The 14,278-nt window shown below is 56.1% G+C and overlaps 1 protein-coding gene across 2 annotated transcripts in view; it reads left to right on the top strand.

The window, feature by feature from the left end:
• The first annotated feature begins 6,724 nt into the window (after nucleotides 1-6,724).
• KIAA1671 overlaps nucleotides 6,725-14,278 on the top strand; it is a 125,264-nt gene continuing 117,710 nt past the window's right edge. Inside the window, exon 1 of one of the 2 annotated variants that reach the window (XM_084868124.1) lies at nucleotides 6,725-6,809. The gene's annotated coding sequence lies outside the window, so the exon portion shown is untranslated. The remainder of the gene's footprint in view (nucleotides 6,810-14,278) is intronic. The other variant, XM_084868123.1, reaches the window with a different exon arrangement.

The following is a 14,278-nucleotide window of genomic DNA, read 5'->3' as shown; positions in this document are numbered from 1 at the left end:
CCCCATCTGGGAGAGTGGATTAGGAATCCCAAGGGGCAGGTGGCATTGGGTCCCATCCCTGAGCAGGCGGCATTGTAGAACTCCCCTTCCCAGTGCTGTGACCTTGGGGATGTCCCCTCACCTCTCTGGAAAGCGGGGGAGGGGTGGTTGTGAAGGTCAGAAGGGATGAAATCACGTGGGTGTTGGTGCGGGGAGGAGAGAGAAGCCTGGTCAGGTAGGTAGGTAGGTAGGTGGAGCTTATGTGGCCTAGACTTTTTATTCCCAGGATTAGAATAACCGCGTGGCTGCTATCCAGCAAGCGAGAGGTGGCCCTTTGAATGAGGGAAGATGCATTTGTTCTCCTTCCTCCACCAAAACCAGCCTCTCCGTGGGGCTTGGCAGGATCCCAAGGGGTGAAATTCCAGCCAGGAAGCCGGGGAGCCCAGGCGGACCGAGGCCCGTGATTTTGCCTCTTCGGCCGTCCCAGCGGCTCTCCGGGCGCTTCTGACCTTGAAAGGAGTTTTGTTCTCCAGATAATGTGCTCAATGTCACCTGGGAAAACCACGCCGACTGTCCGGGTGCCCAGAAAGCTAAATGAGGCATTATAACCCCGAACCACATCCGGCCAGGCTCCCCTGAGCGGGACTCCAGCTAAGGGACGCTTGCAAGGGGCCGGGCCGTTGCTCCTCCCGCTCAGCCCTGACTGTCGGTGGCGGTCAGCCTTCCTGAGCTCCCACCAGCCCCGTGCTAACCACGTGCAGCATCTTGTCTCAGAGAAGCCGCACGGCTGCTGGGTGGGGAGCACCGTTGTCTTGGTTCCCGTTTTACAGATGACAAAGCAGAGGCTAATGTTACACCTGCCAGAGCGGCGGACCAGCGACTTTCACCCCGGGCATCGGGCACCTGACTCTGGGCCCTAAGCCCAAAGTGATATTAAAGAATTAGATTAAAGGTCAAACACCCCAGTGGTGTCCTGGGCAGTCGCCCCTCCCACTGCTGCAGCCACAGAGCCTGGACAGTCCAGGGGGAGCCCTAGTCGGGAGAGCTGGGACTTGGGAGTTCAGAGGTAGCTGCTATAGCCTTATGTCCCCAAGCCAAGTCCCTCTCATATCCCAGCTGAAGGGGTACATCGTTTATTCATCTCACACGTGCCCAGCTCTGTGTGACCCTCACGGATACAACGTGAACAGAACCCAAGTCCCTGCCCTCAAGGAGCTCCCGCTTTGTGGGCCAGACGGACAAACAGGATAGAACAAATATGGCCCATCTGTCCTTCCATCCACCCATCCACCCCACCCTCCCCCCCATCCACCCAGGAACCGTTCTAGGTGCTGGGGACTTAGCAAAATTACTGCCCTCCCGGAGCCCACACGTTTGTTGGGAAGACAGTAAGGAAAGAAACAAGCCAACCAATAAGGTGCCAGGCGTTAATAAGTGCCAGAGGAAAACGAGCAGAGAAGGGGGGTGGTGGGTGCTGGGGCATGGGCATGGAAGCCTCAACGAAGGTGACCTTGGAGCAAGAGCTGAGGGGGGCGGCCGTGTGGGCGTGTGGGGGAGTATTCCAGGCAGAGGGAGGAGCAGTGCAAAGGCCCTGGGGTGAGCGGGTGCCTGGCGTGTTTGAGGAAGCAAAGGCCCAGGCGACTGGGAGGAAAGGAGAAGGGGTGAGTGGTGGGCCTTGTTGGCCATGGAGATGTCTGAGTGAGCTGGGGAGTCTGCCAATGGTCGTGAGCCGAGGAGTCACATGACCTGTGTTGTGTTTTAAGATGGCTCTTGCTGCTGGATGAAGAGCAGATGGAAGGGAGGACAAGGGAGAGGCAGTCAGGAGGCAGCTGGTGAGGGACACTGCTGGATGGGGTGGAGGGACAGAGAAGGAGGGCGGGGCAAGGAGTGGATGGAGTCTAGATCTTTGCTGAAGGTCAAGAGTCAAGCCAGCCGGAATTGCTGACGGAGTAGACTTGGAGTGTGAGAGGCCTTGAGGCAGCAACGATGCCCCCAGGGCTTTTGACCTTGGCCCCTGGGACAGGAGAGCTGCCATTACTGAGATGGGGGAGGCAGGGCTGTCAGGAGACAGACAGGTATCTGAGTGTGATGACGCCTAAGGGAAGTTTGAGGTGTGCCTTTCACCGGCCCTTCGATGACCAGAAGCGAAAGGCCGGCCCCACACCGAGAGACAGCGCAGGGCCATGTTTGGGGCAGGCCCGGAGCAGGGGCATCTAACCAGCCGGGGGCACGTGATGTCCAGGCTGAAGACGGGCACGTCGGACCAGGGAGGACTTTAACCCTTTGTCTCCTCCCAGTGGCACAGCCGAGGAAGCTGGACTTCTGGTTCTGTTCCAGCCTCTGTTACAAGTTGGCTGTGAGCTGGGTCTCGTTATGCAGTGTAATGGCTCAGAGCCTCAGTTTCCCCATTGCAACGCAGTGAATCTTTAGGTGCTTCTCCCCCTCCTCCCCAATTCATATGTTGAAATTCTAACCGCCAAGGTGATGGCTTAGGAGGTGGGCCTCCGGGAGGAGGTGAGGCCGTGAGGGTGGTGCCCTCCTGTGGGATTAGCGCCTTATAAAAGAGACCTCAGAGAGCGCCGTGGCCCCTTCCTCCTTGTGAGGTTGTTAGGAACCAGGAAGCAGGCTCCTCCCAGATACCAGGTCTGCCTACATCTCGTCTTGGACTCGCCTCCCAGCCTCCAGAACTGTGACAACTAGATTTGTGTTGTTTACAAGCCGCTCTGTCTGTGGTACTTGGTTAACAGCAGTTAACCAACCTCCAAAGGGATGGCCAAGTCCCACACCAGCAACTTCACCTTTCAGATGTGAGGGATTTCTTTGAAAATAGGATTTAAAATGACGGATGCATTCCCCCACATGAAGAAACACACACACACACACACACACACACACACACACATGCACTACACATCACACACACACTAGTGTATGTGATTTCCGGGGCTCACAGACCCCTGAACCCCATTATGGCCCCTGGGCAATACTTCCCTCCTGACCTCAGAACACTCTTGCTTCCAGACTCACCGCGCTTCAGGTCAAGCCCCTCTACCGTGGCCTCTTCGGCTTGAGCTCCGGTGTCAGACTAAGCCTGTGACCTCCTAAGAAGTCTCCTTGCCTCTGAGGGAAACACGCAGGTCGGTGCACAAAGCCCAGGTGTGTGATAAGCTGGGTGTGTGTGTGTGTGTGTGTGTGTGTGTGTGTGTTTCTTTCTTGCCACTTCCTTCAGTCAGCAGCCTTTCACTCTAGGCTGTCTGGTGGGCTGGGCAAAGAAGGAAAAGCCAGCCCCAAATCCAAGTGGGGCGAGGGTGTGGTGTTTCTGGGGTGGAGAAGGCACGGACAGGGATTACCGATCCCCACCTAAACCTCAGGGTGGACCTTCTGGCCACTGTGCTCCCTGCCTTTCTGCCTTGGTCATTGCGGTCCTGCGAACGGATTTACGTATTTCTCTGGGTCCCGAGGACCGCCCCCTGCGGGCCATGAAAGTTATGGGCACTGCATCTGAAGTGTCTCTACCCCAGCATCTGGCATCAGACTTGCAGAGAGGGTGCTGGACTTGTTTTCTGCCATACGCGATGCAGAGGCATCTCCAGCTGGCTCGGGGAGAAAAGGGAAATGCATTGGGCTACACGCTGAAAATGCTGTGGGGCAGCCTTAGGCCTTGCCAGCAAGCAGCTCTGGACCTCCCTCGCTCTCCATCTCTCAGCTGTTTTCTGCTGGAGAGGCTTCACTCTAGGGCACATTCTCCCTCACAGTGTTGGCTTCTCCTGGCTCCAGGCTGACCTGAGGCTTAGCAACCCCAGAGGGAAAATAAAAAAAACAAAAACGCTCCTTTGCACATAGTTGCAGCAAATATTGTGATGAACTCTCATTGGACAAACTTGGGTCACATGCCCACCTGGGAGCCAATCACGGTGGCCAGGGAAATGGGATGTTCTGATGGCCAGACTTGGGTCCTGCACCTAGGATTGGTGTTGAGGGCTGGAGACTGGGGACCGGGCAGGGGTATCAAGAGGTTCATTCACCCCCCTGGAACTACACGGAGTAAAGGTGGGGGTGCAGTGGTTTCTAGGAGGAAAAGCGAGGTGCTGGTGGCAGAGGTTGGGGGATGGATGCTGGGCAGGCGAGAACCAGAGGTGTCACTGTCATGCTGGAAATGCTGGGTGACAAATGAGCACGTACCACTGGAGGCTTCAGTGAACCATGAGATGGAGGTTCAAGTCCCAGCTCTGCCACTGCACCAGCGTGACCTTGGTGAGGGCATCTCTGCCTCTCTCGGCCTCAGTTTCTTCACCTATAAAATGAGGACACTTGGAATAGGTGATTGCCAGGTATTTTTCCCACTCGTTCAGTCATTTATTTATACATTTCTTTCCCCTCCCAATTAATATTTGTTCAAGGGCTTGGGAGTGAGCCCGAGCTGTTCTGAATGTTTACTCGCTGCATCAGGCTTGACTGATGCACCTCGTCAGGTGTGCTCAGCTGTACCCTTCCCCGGCTCCCAGCAGCACTGGACGCCATGCCGTCTCTGCCCACCCTGGCTGGCCTGGGCCAGTTGCTGCAGTCACGTGGTCAGCTCCGCCTAAAGTGGCACGTTCTGAGTTATGGCCCAGTCCCCCAGCATCCCCAGCTGCCACCCAAGCTTCATTATCAAGAAGCAGGTAAATTATAGGAGAAACAAAGTGGATAAATATACACTGGCCAACACCCATGTACATGGTCTTTGCCAAGGAGTGTGTGGATTACTGTTCAATATGGGAGCCATAGCCACATATGCGTATTTAGATTTAATTAATTAAAATAAAATGAAATTTAAAATTCAGTTCCTCAGTCACACTGGCCGCATATCAAATGTTCGCCAGTCATCTGTGGCTAATGTTGCTACAGCGCAGACATAAAACATCTCTGTCATTGCACAGGTGCTACTGGACAGAACTGCCAGAGAGTCTGAGAAGAGTCAGCCAAATCAGGACAGACTTCCCGGAAGAGGGGGTGGAAGATGGCAGAGAAAGGGTTCTGGGAAAGTGCCTGGGTGGCACTGTCCTCCATCATTAGGAAGAGAAAAGCCAGGACTGGGAATGGGGGTGGGGTGTTGGCTCTGGAAACGATGTACAACCCGACACCTCCTTTGTCAGAGTATAATCTCTGGGTGTGTGCTGGCAGGCAGCCTCATGCCTGGGAGGGAGGACACAGGAATGAGGGGGGAAATCAGCTAAGGTGGGACTGCCAGGAAGTCCCGCCTCTTCTGGGGCCAGGAGGCCTCTGGGAGTTGTAGTTTGACAGGGGTAGAACAGTTGACACTGGGCCTGGGCTCTTCTGGGGATTAGAGTTGTGGTGGCGAAGCTGGTCAGGGCTGGGGACACATATGGGTTTGGGGTTTCCACAGGTAATGTCAGTAGGGAGGCTGTCCTCTCTCCCATTCTTAAATTCTAGGATAGAGGGGAGGTAGATGCCAAGGTGAAGGACTAAGTTGCATGTGCTGGTGAGGAGATTCGCCAGGAAAGACAGGAAGTCCCCACGAGGTTAGAGAGGGTAGGCAGCAGGTATCCTATCAGATCATCCTCTGACTCCTGCCACGCACATTTCTCCCGGGAAGTGGGAGTCGTATTGAAAAGCCATTGATTGGGCCCCATTGATCACTGTGCTCAGGACATCCCGATGATAAAGGAGAATATTCTGACATGGAGCCTCCAGCTCACCAAGGCTGTAAAAGGGGGGTGGTGATCATAACTTCAAAAGGATGGTTGTGCAGACTCAGCGAGACAGTGTGGTGTGTACCTCCTGTAACAGGAGTTCCCTTTCTACACACACACACCTTACACACACACCTTACACACACCAGGTCAGAGAGCTCCCTGCCGATTCTCCTGAAGCCACAAAGTGATGTTCTCTCCCCCCCCCCCCCAACGTTATTGTCTGATTTACTAAATGTACATGCGATTTTAGGGCCTTCGGTTACTCGTGCTCCGTATGTTTCCCTAGAAACACGTGTCACAAACGCAATTAAATTTGATCAGTGACTGTTTACAATGTGTGTAAACTCCAGCAGTGCCTGGAACTTGCAGGCTGCTCCACTGCTATGCCCCCAAGCACCCAGCATATAGTAGGTGCTTAATACAGATCTAGGGAATGCAATGAGCCAAGGACAGCGAAACCGGCATTTTCCATTCAAGTGCGACCTCCACCGGTTCTCTCAGCTTGTCTCCACGCCTCACTCCTCAGCCCCCACTTCAACACAATGGCAGAGAAGGCATAAGGGCAGGCGCCCCAACTTGGGGAACTCAGGCCAGGCTCCCGGCCCTGGGTGCAGTCTCCAAGCTCGCCACCAGGGGGCGCCAGTGAACCGCGCAGACCCCGCCAGCTCTATGGCGGGCGAGTGGTTCCATGGGGCGAGCCTTTATCCAGCGCCTCCTGCGGTCCCCGGCTGCCTTAGGCTCCCGGGGGCGCGTCAGTGTCCGCTGTGGGGGGACGCGGGGAATTGCCCCGGGAACGATATTCCGAGCCAGGCACGGCACGTTCCGGCCTCCCGGGCCTGGGGCGTCTCCCGGAGGAGCGTCCTGGGAGGACTAGCGACCTCTGACCCGCCGGCCAGTCCTCAGCCCCCGAGCCCGCCGGCCAGCCCGGGTCCCGCAAGTCACGCTCCGCCCTGGGGCTCTCCGCGCAGGCGCCGCCCGCCCGCCGCGGTTCCCATGGCGACGGGGGGCGCTTCCCCGCCCCAAGCCCCGCCCCCAGCAGGCTAGGCTGCGCGGGGCCGCGGGCGGCGGAGGCAGGTGCCGGGGCTGCGGGCAGGTGGCGGCGCGCCGCGGGCCGGCGCTGACGGCGGCTCCAGGGTAGGTTGCGCGGCGGCGGCCGCAGGGGGGTGGGGAGGTGGGGTGGGGGCCGGCCAAAATGCCCCCCTGTCCCGGGCCATCGAGGGGGCTGGGGAGGCTGCGGCCGGCGGTGGCCACTAAGTTCTGATCGGCTGAGGCCCCGGGAGAAAAGTTGGCAAAGTTGGCCGGGGGAAGAGGCGGGGAGACCCAGGGGATCTCCCCGGGCCCCGGGTCTGCGGGGAGGGGGCGATCCCGATGTGGGACCGTGGAGATCTGTTTCCCCGAGACCAGGGAGTGGATCCCGCGGGCAAGTCCCGCGCCCCCCCCGGTTGTAGATCGCAGAAGGGGTCGGGGGCCGGCGGCCTGGGGCTCCACTCGGTTCCAGCCTGGGGGTGACGGCGAAGGGTGATTGGAGACTAGAATCTAGTATTCCGCCCCCCCCCCGCTCCGCCCCCCTCGCCCTCCACGCTGGTCCAAGAGGAAATCGGTGGTCGGGAGCTGGGGGATCGCTGCAGATCCGGGGTGCCCAGCCTGAGCTGCTCAGATATGGACGTCGGTGCGGGTTGGAGACCCGGGAGGTGGACGCTGGGGAACGGGGTGCCCAGCGAAGCGGAGCTCCGGGCAAAGGGATTCTGCGGGCAGCGGGGGCTGAGGAGAGACCGCGCGCCCTGGCTGTGGACGCGCCCTCCCCGCCCGGCCTGCGCTCCGCTCCGCTCCTAAGGCCTCCCGAGGGCTGAGGCACCCCGATCGGTTTAGGGCTCAGGCTCTGGAGCTCCCTGGCGGATCCCGTCGCTCCCCACCCCTCCGGCGGCGGCGCCAGGGGCTGCAGGCGGGGCCCTGGGGAAGGGAAGTGGCGCACTGACCCCCACCCAAGCCTGACCTTTCCACACCCTCCTGGCACCACACACACACACACACACACACACACACACACGCGCGCGCGCGCGCGCGCGCGCGCACACACTCCCCTCCAGCCGGGCGCCCCGCCCTGGAACCCTGCTCTGAGCCCCGGAGCGGGGCGGGCCATCTCTGCCATTCGCCTTAGGTGGCCCAAGCTGCTTGCCGCTGGACAAGTTTCTCTAGCAGGCAGCAGCCATTCCCTTCTGAGAGAGGGCTTGGACCTGTTGCACAAAGACGGAGCTTTTTCTTTGCAGCTTCTTTGTGACCTTGGGCAAAACTCTTAACCTCTCTGAGTTCAGGCCTCTCCTCTGAGCAAAATATCAGGCGAGGGTGGGGATCACCACCCTCCCTGGTCTTGGGCTGGGAAGAAGACTAGTGGGTATGATAGGCATGGGGCAGATCCTAGCGGGCCCTCGTTTGTGACCCCTCCTCTCCCACATCCCGTCCCCTGTGCTTCCTCCACAGTGTCCGAGGGAGTGCTCCAGGAAGCCAGCTTGTTGCCTTTGTAAATTGCAGGGTCAGAGAGATGTTTAGCTTGGTCTTTCTTCCTAAGGGGCTGATTGCCTCTAACTCCCCACCACCCCACCCTCCCCACCCCACCCCACACCCACACCCCACCCCACCCACCCTCCACCCTCCTCAGGCCTTGCAGTGAGAAGCTCTGGGTTTGGCTAATCAGTAACCAGGGCCTTTGGACAAGGCTTCTCCCTGGGCCCAGCTTTCCCTTTGCTGGTCCATGCAGGCTCCAGGACAAACGTGCATTCAGCCCCAGACACAGGCCTCTCGCCCCGGGAACAGGTCCTGAGGGAACTGTGCTTTGGGGGGGAATCCCTAAAGGTGTTTTTTAAAGGCAAAGTTTGAGGACCCCTGCTTTACATGCTCGACAAAGGGTGCAGTTACTCGAGAGGAGAGCCGGGTTTCAATACAGGGTCTGGGCACATGCTTCAGTTGGGCACGTGAGCCACCTCATTTCGTCACGGGTGTGTGTGTGTGTGTGTGTGTGTGTGGCACCTACTATGTGGCAGTCACTATGCTATGGCCCAGGGCAATATAGGATCTGTCCTGGCTGTGGAGTAATCAGCTTGCCCTCCAGTCCAGTGAGGCAGCTGTGCTGGCTCTTGATTGGGGGTGCAGCCCTCACCCCAGATTCTGAGGCTGGAAGGGCCTCATTCCCCTGGGAGGCCCCGGGGGCTGGCTTTTGCTCAGGGCTGACTTTGGCAAAAGAATAGAGGATCCCACTGTGTGGCCCTGAGCATTTCTCCCCTGTCAGCATCATCTGTTTCATCTCTGACCCACTGAGAAAAAGAGCCCCTGCAGAATATTTTAAATGTTCGTTCGTTCATTCATTCATTCATTCATTCATCCATCCATCCATTCATCCATTCAACAAGTACTTCACTGGCAGCGGAATCCTTAATGGAGGGGTAAAGGCTTTGTGAAAGGAAGCAGTTGTTTAGAAGGGGCAGTTGAGATAATGGGAGGAGGGGCTGATGCCTTCAGGATGAGGGTTGGAAGCGGGGAGAGGGGTCCAGGGTTTAGTTATTGGAGAGCTTGCTGTGGGAAGAAGAGGTCGGTGTTAGGGCCTGGGAGGGGAAACAGGGATAAACTCAGGAGCTTTCTGGAGAAAGCAGGGATGGAAAGGAGGGAGCCAACCAGGGAGGTTTGGAGCCGAATCCTGGCCCTGCCCCTTCCTGGCTGTGGTCTTGGGCAAGGTACTTGTTTTGAGACTCAGCTTCCTCATCTGTAAAATGGGCTCAAGGTAGGCTTGCTGTGTGAGTTCAGTGAACCGGTGCCTGGAAATGCTGGGCAGTGCCTGCACTGCTCTGTGCTCACTGAGCAATGGGCGTGATTATGAATACAGTCTGGCCTTCGGCTGTTTCAGGCGGTATGTGTGTGAGGGTGGGAGGTGAGGGGGTGACCCCAGGTGACACTTGAGCTGAGTTTTCGCGGAGGAGGCAAGGAGGGGAGAATGAACAGTCCAGGCAGAAGGAGCAGCACAGGCAGAGGCACAGATCATTTGGAGAATCTCGTATTGATTGGTATATCCGGAACGAAGGGCGTGTTGAATGAATGTACGTTAGACCATCTGCTGCTAAGGTTCTCTTTACACACCCCTGCTCCTCCCTATACACCCGAACAGGAAAGCTTCCGCAGGTTTGGGATAGAGAGGAAGATAAGAGGATGGTTGTCCGGGAGGTCACGTTCCTTCCCACACTCACCCATCCAGAAAATAAAAGTGTGGCGCCAGACAAGCCCTTCCTTCTTGGAACCTCAGTTTCTTCTTCTGTAAAATGGGAGGATTGGAGAGACTATGGGTAAAGCATATAACAAAACAGCTGCTTTTCATGGATTAATTTGAGAGAAAGAGAGAGAGAGAAACATTGATTTGTTGTTCCACTTTCTTATGCATTCATTGGTTGATTCTTGTATGTGCCCTGACCCGGCATCGAACCTGCAATCATGGCTTCTCAGGATGACGCTCTAACCAACCGGGCGACCTGGCCAGGGCCTGGCCTAAGCTCTTTTAAAAATATTATTTATTGCCCAGTCAGTGTGACTCAGTGGTTGAGCATTGACCTATGAACCAGAAGGTGATGGTTTGATTCCTAGTCGTAGCACATGCCCAGGTACATGCCTGAGCCGTGTGCATGGCTGTTAGGACCCTTGTTGTTTGTGGCCGTCTTAGCGGGCTTGGTATTCTAGCCTTTACCCTCCCGGAAGGTAGTAACGCCGTCTCTGCCTTCATTCACTCCGGTTTCCTCCAGTTAATCACTGCCGCGGAATAAACAAATGAATCAGCATATGCAGACATAGCCTTTCACAGCAGCCACAAGACAATATATTTCGCACTTAAGTTAAAAATAGATGTGGGCACGCTCCCAGCTCCCATTTCCGAACGTGTTGGCTTAAGCCCACTCGTTTGGAGAGCCGAGCGGCGAAGGTGCTGTTGTTGGGCGCGGACAGATCCCCCGTTGGCTGACATTGAGTTGTTTTTTTCGCTGTGACTCTGCAGCACTGCAATCAGCTTCCCTGTCCACGCCTCTGCACACTCACTGCGGCCGGTCGATTGGAGGGCAGGCTTCAGGATGGGGAACTTTATCCCAGGCTGGGATAAAGCCCGATTAGAATGGTGATCTAGCCTGCCCAGGTCCCCTCCCTCCAGAGTGGTTGTACTTTTCACACTCCGACCAAGGCTGTGTGTGTGCGAGAGAGAGAGAAAGAGAGAGAGGGAGAGGAAGAGGGAGAGGGAGAGGGAGAGGGAGAGGGAGAGAGAGAGAGAGAGAGAGAGAGAGAGAGAGAGAGAGAGAGAGAGGAGAGAGAGGCACCCCGTTTGTACATTGCAGTGAGTGCGCACAGTGGATGGCTGTGTCTTATCAGTGGCCATGGGATACAGCCCCTGGCGTGGCTGTAGGGAAGGCTACAGTTCCTCCAGGCAGCAGGTTTTGTGGCTCTTTGTTTTGAATCCAACTGGCTGGGGACTGTGTCTTGGAAGGTATTATTTGCCCATGTATACACAAGCCACATGCTTCCTTCTGGAGGTACGTGGTCCTTGTATCCGTCAGGGTTTCCTATGGTAACGGTGCCTAACAAACATTCCCCAAAGTCGCCGCGGCCTTTAATAGCGAGCCTCGGTGCCGTGGTTGTGGGTCTGCCAGTGGTGGCCGGGCTTGGCCTGCAGGCTGGACTCCAGCCTCTGGGTTTGTGTCTGCCCCGTGTATCTACATCTTGATACCCAGGCTGGCAGGCAGCAGCCGGCCAGGGCGCCCAGCGGGAACCTGCGGTGCCTCGGAATGCCTCCGCTTGGAACTGGGAAGGTGTCACTTCTGACCTCATTCTGTCAGCCAAAGCGAGTCACCTAGCCATGCCCAACATCGGGGAGGCAGAGAGGGGGTCAGGATGAATTTTCTGAGCCGTTGATACAGCCTGCCAAGGTCATGTTTCCGACGGGGCCGCATGGGTCCATGCCGGGGAGGAGGGTCTGCCCGGAGTGGTGGTGGGAGTCGTGGCTGGTGACTCCTGTGGGACACATCGGGACAGGGTAAGGGTAAGAAGAGCTGGTTTGAGTTTATGGCCTGGAATAGGCAGTTCGCCTCTCTGAGCCTCAGTTTTCCTCATCTGGAAAATGGGAATAACGCATTCTGTCCGACAGAGCTGCTTGTTAGCCGGTAAAGTGGTGCTTCGTGCCCGTGACATGAGATGTGAAGGGGAGGGATGGTCGTCTCCATGACGACTTGTGCTCTGGGTGTGGCTTATAGCTCCTCAGGCCGCGGCACCTGTAGCCTGTGGAGTGGGAGGGAGCACCCGGTGAGGCCAGGGGAGGCTGCACAGGAGACAGACCTGGGTCCAGATCCCAGCTCCGCCCCCAGGGGTCATGTGACCTTCCACCAGTGTCATCGCCTCTCTCAGCCTCAGTGAGGTTGCCCGTTTGTAAGGCGGATACAGGGTGCTTGTGTCATTAGTGGGAAGGACTCGGCATGAACTAGATGATAAATAAACGGTGCCTGCGGTTGTGGAGCTGAGTGGATCCTGGTTGGGTGGAATGAGGAATTCTGCAAAATTGGGTAGTGTTGCAGAATTAGACATTACCCAAGAACTCTTGTGGATATTACTGGGGACCCAGATCCAGACTGCCTGGGTTCAAATCCCGGCTCCACTGCTTTCCTACTTTCCAGCTGTGTGACCTTGGCCTGGGCAGGAAGCCTCTCGATGCCTTAGTTTCCTCTTCTGTACAATGAGAGTAACAGTAGTGCCTGCCTCATGGAGTTGATGCACATTAAATGAGTTAATATGTCGTACCTGCTAATGAATGGATATTACCTAGTTGTGTCAGTATTACTATTACTGTTATTAGACTGTGAGAGCCAGGGAAGTTGCTTTTCATTCTGGGAGACACCAGGGCCTTAGGGGAGTGGGAAGGAGTGAGGAGGCAGATGTTTTTATTTTACTTTTTATTTATTGAGTTTAGAGAAAGAAAGAGAGAGAGGGAGGGAGTTATTTATGCATTCTCTGGTTGATTCTTGTACGTGTGCCCTGACCGGGGATCAAACCGGCAGCAACCTTGGCGTATCCGGCCGATGCTCTGTGCTCTAACCACTGAGCTACCTGGCCGGGCCAGGAGGCAGATGCTTTTAGAGCAGGTTCTTTCCTCTTCTGCTGTGGCTGGAGGGCGTGTAACTGGCTCCCTGATTAAATGGTTCTCTCACCCCATTCATTCGTTCATTGGGCAACAGCTTATTATGTGGCGAACCCTGTGCCGTTTGGGGGAAAAGGATTCTGCTGGATGTCCGGGTAGCTTCTGAAGGAAGCTGGGTCAGGAGGTTTGAGAGTTCGGAGTGGCACAGGTGTGGCATTCCTGTGTGACCCTGGGCATGCCGCTTCGCCTCGCCTCGCGTCTCCTTGTCTGTGAAGTGAGTCTCAGACGGGCCAAGGTGTCGCCGTGGCTCCTGTCCTGGCCCCTGTGCCTTTCAGAAGCTTGAAAGGCAGGACTGAGGCAGCCTTCCCTCCCTCTGCTGGGGCCTGGCTTTTGAGAGCAGTAACTGTTCTTCACTGTAGAATAAGAACAATAAGCAGAGAGTATCCATTCTGTCCTCGGTACTGTGCACATCATTGTTTTACTTGATTCTCGTGTCCCCATTTTACAGATGGGAAAACTGAGGCTCAGAGAGGGAGCTGCATGCCCAAGGCCGCTACTGGGAGGGGGTAATGTGGATCTGTGCAGCCTGGCCGCAGCCCCTGTGCCCTGACTCTCTCTCCCCAGCGGTGAAGCAGGGCAGGGCTGGACTATCCTAGGGTTCCGTCCCATCTCCACCACATCATTGCTGTGTGACTTTGCCTCGCTGAGCCTCAGTCCCCATCTACAGAAAGAAGATGCTAAGATTTATGGGGAGGTCATTGTGGGATTAGGTGCGTTAGCTGTCCGTGAAACTCCTGGAGCCCTTTCCCGTAAAAAGATCAGCTGGTGTTTAAAAAAAGAAAAAGAAGGTGTAAGTCATACCAAAGAATTGCTTTATACATAACACTATCAATCTTTCTTGTTTGCAGTACCAGCAGAAATAGTGGCAGGAATAGTCATTTGCATTGGCAGGCTGCTTCTTATATTCCTGTTCCTCTGATACATGACTTTGTTCATTTTATCAGATCCGTTCTTTTTATTTTATTTTATATTTTATTTATTTTTTAAGAGAGGAAGAGAAAGGGATAGAGAGTTAGGAAACATCGATGAGAGAGAATCATCGATCAGCTGCCTCTTGCACACTCCCTATTGGGGATGTGCCCGCAACCAATGTACATGCCCTTGACCGGAATCGAACCTGGGACCTTCCGGTCTGCAGGCCGACGCTCTACCCACTGAGCCAAACCGGCTTCGGCTCTTTCTTCATCCTATAAAGAAAGGTGCTAGTGTTGTTCCCACTTTACAGACGAGTAAACCGAGGCCCCGAGAGGTGAGAGGCGTTGTCCAGCTTACCGGCGAGTGGCAGGCGGGGAGCCCCAGCGCCTCTGGGCTGAGTCCTGCCTGCGGGGACACCGCTGTCTTTTCTGAGGCTCCAGGTCAGGGCTGCGGCTCCCCGCCGACTGTGCTGTTTCTTCTC

The sequence above is a fragment of the Pipistrellus hanaki genome, assembly GCF_964339955.1.
Source record: "Pipistrellus hanaki genome assembly, chromosome: 19".
Taxonomy (NCBI): Eukaryota; Metazoa; Chordata; class Mammalia; order Chiroptera; family Vespertilionidae; genus Pipistrellus; species Pipistrellus hanaki.
Note: the sequence above shows the minus strand (reverse complement) of the source record. Positions and strands in the feature narration are given on the sequence as shown.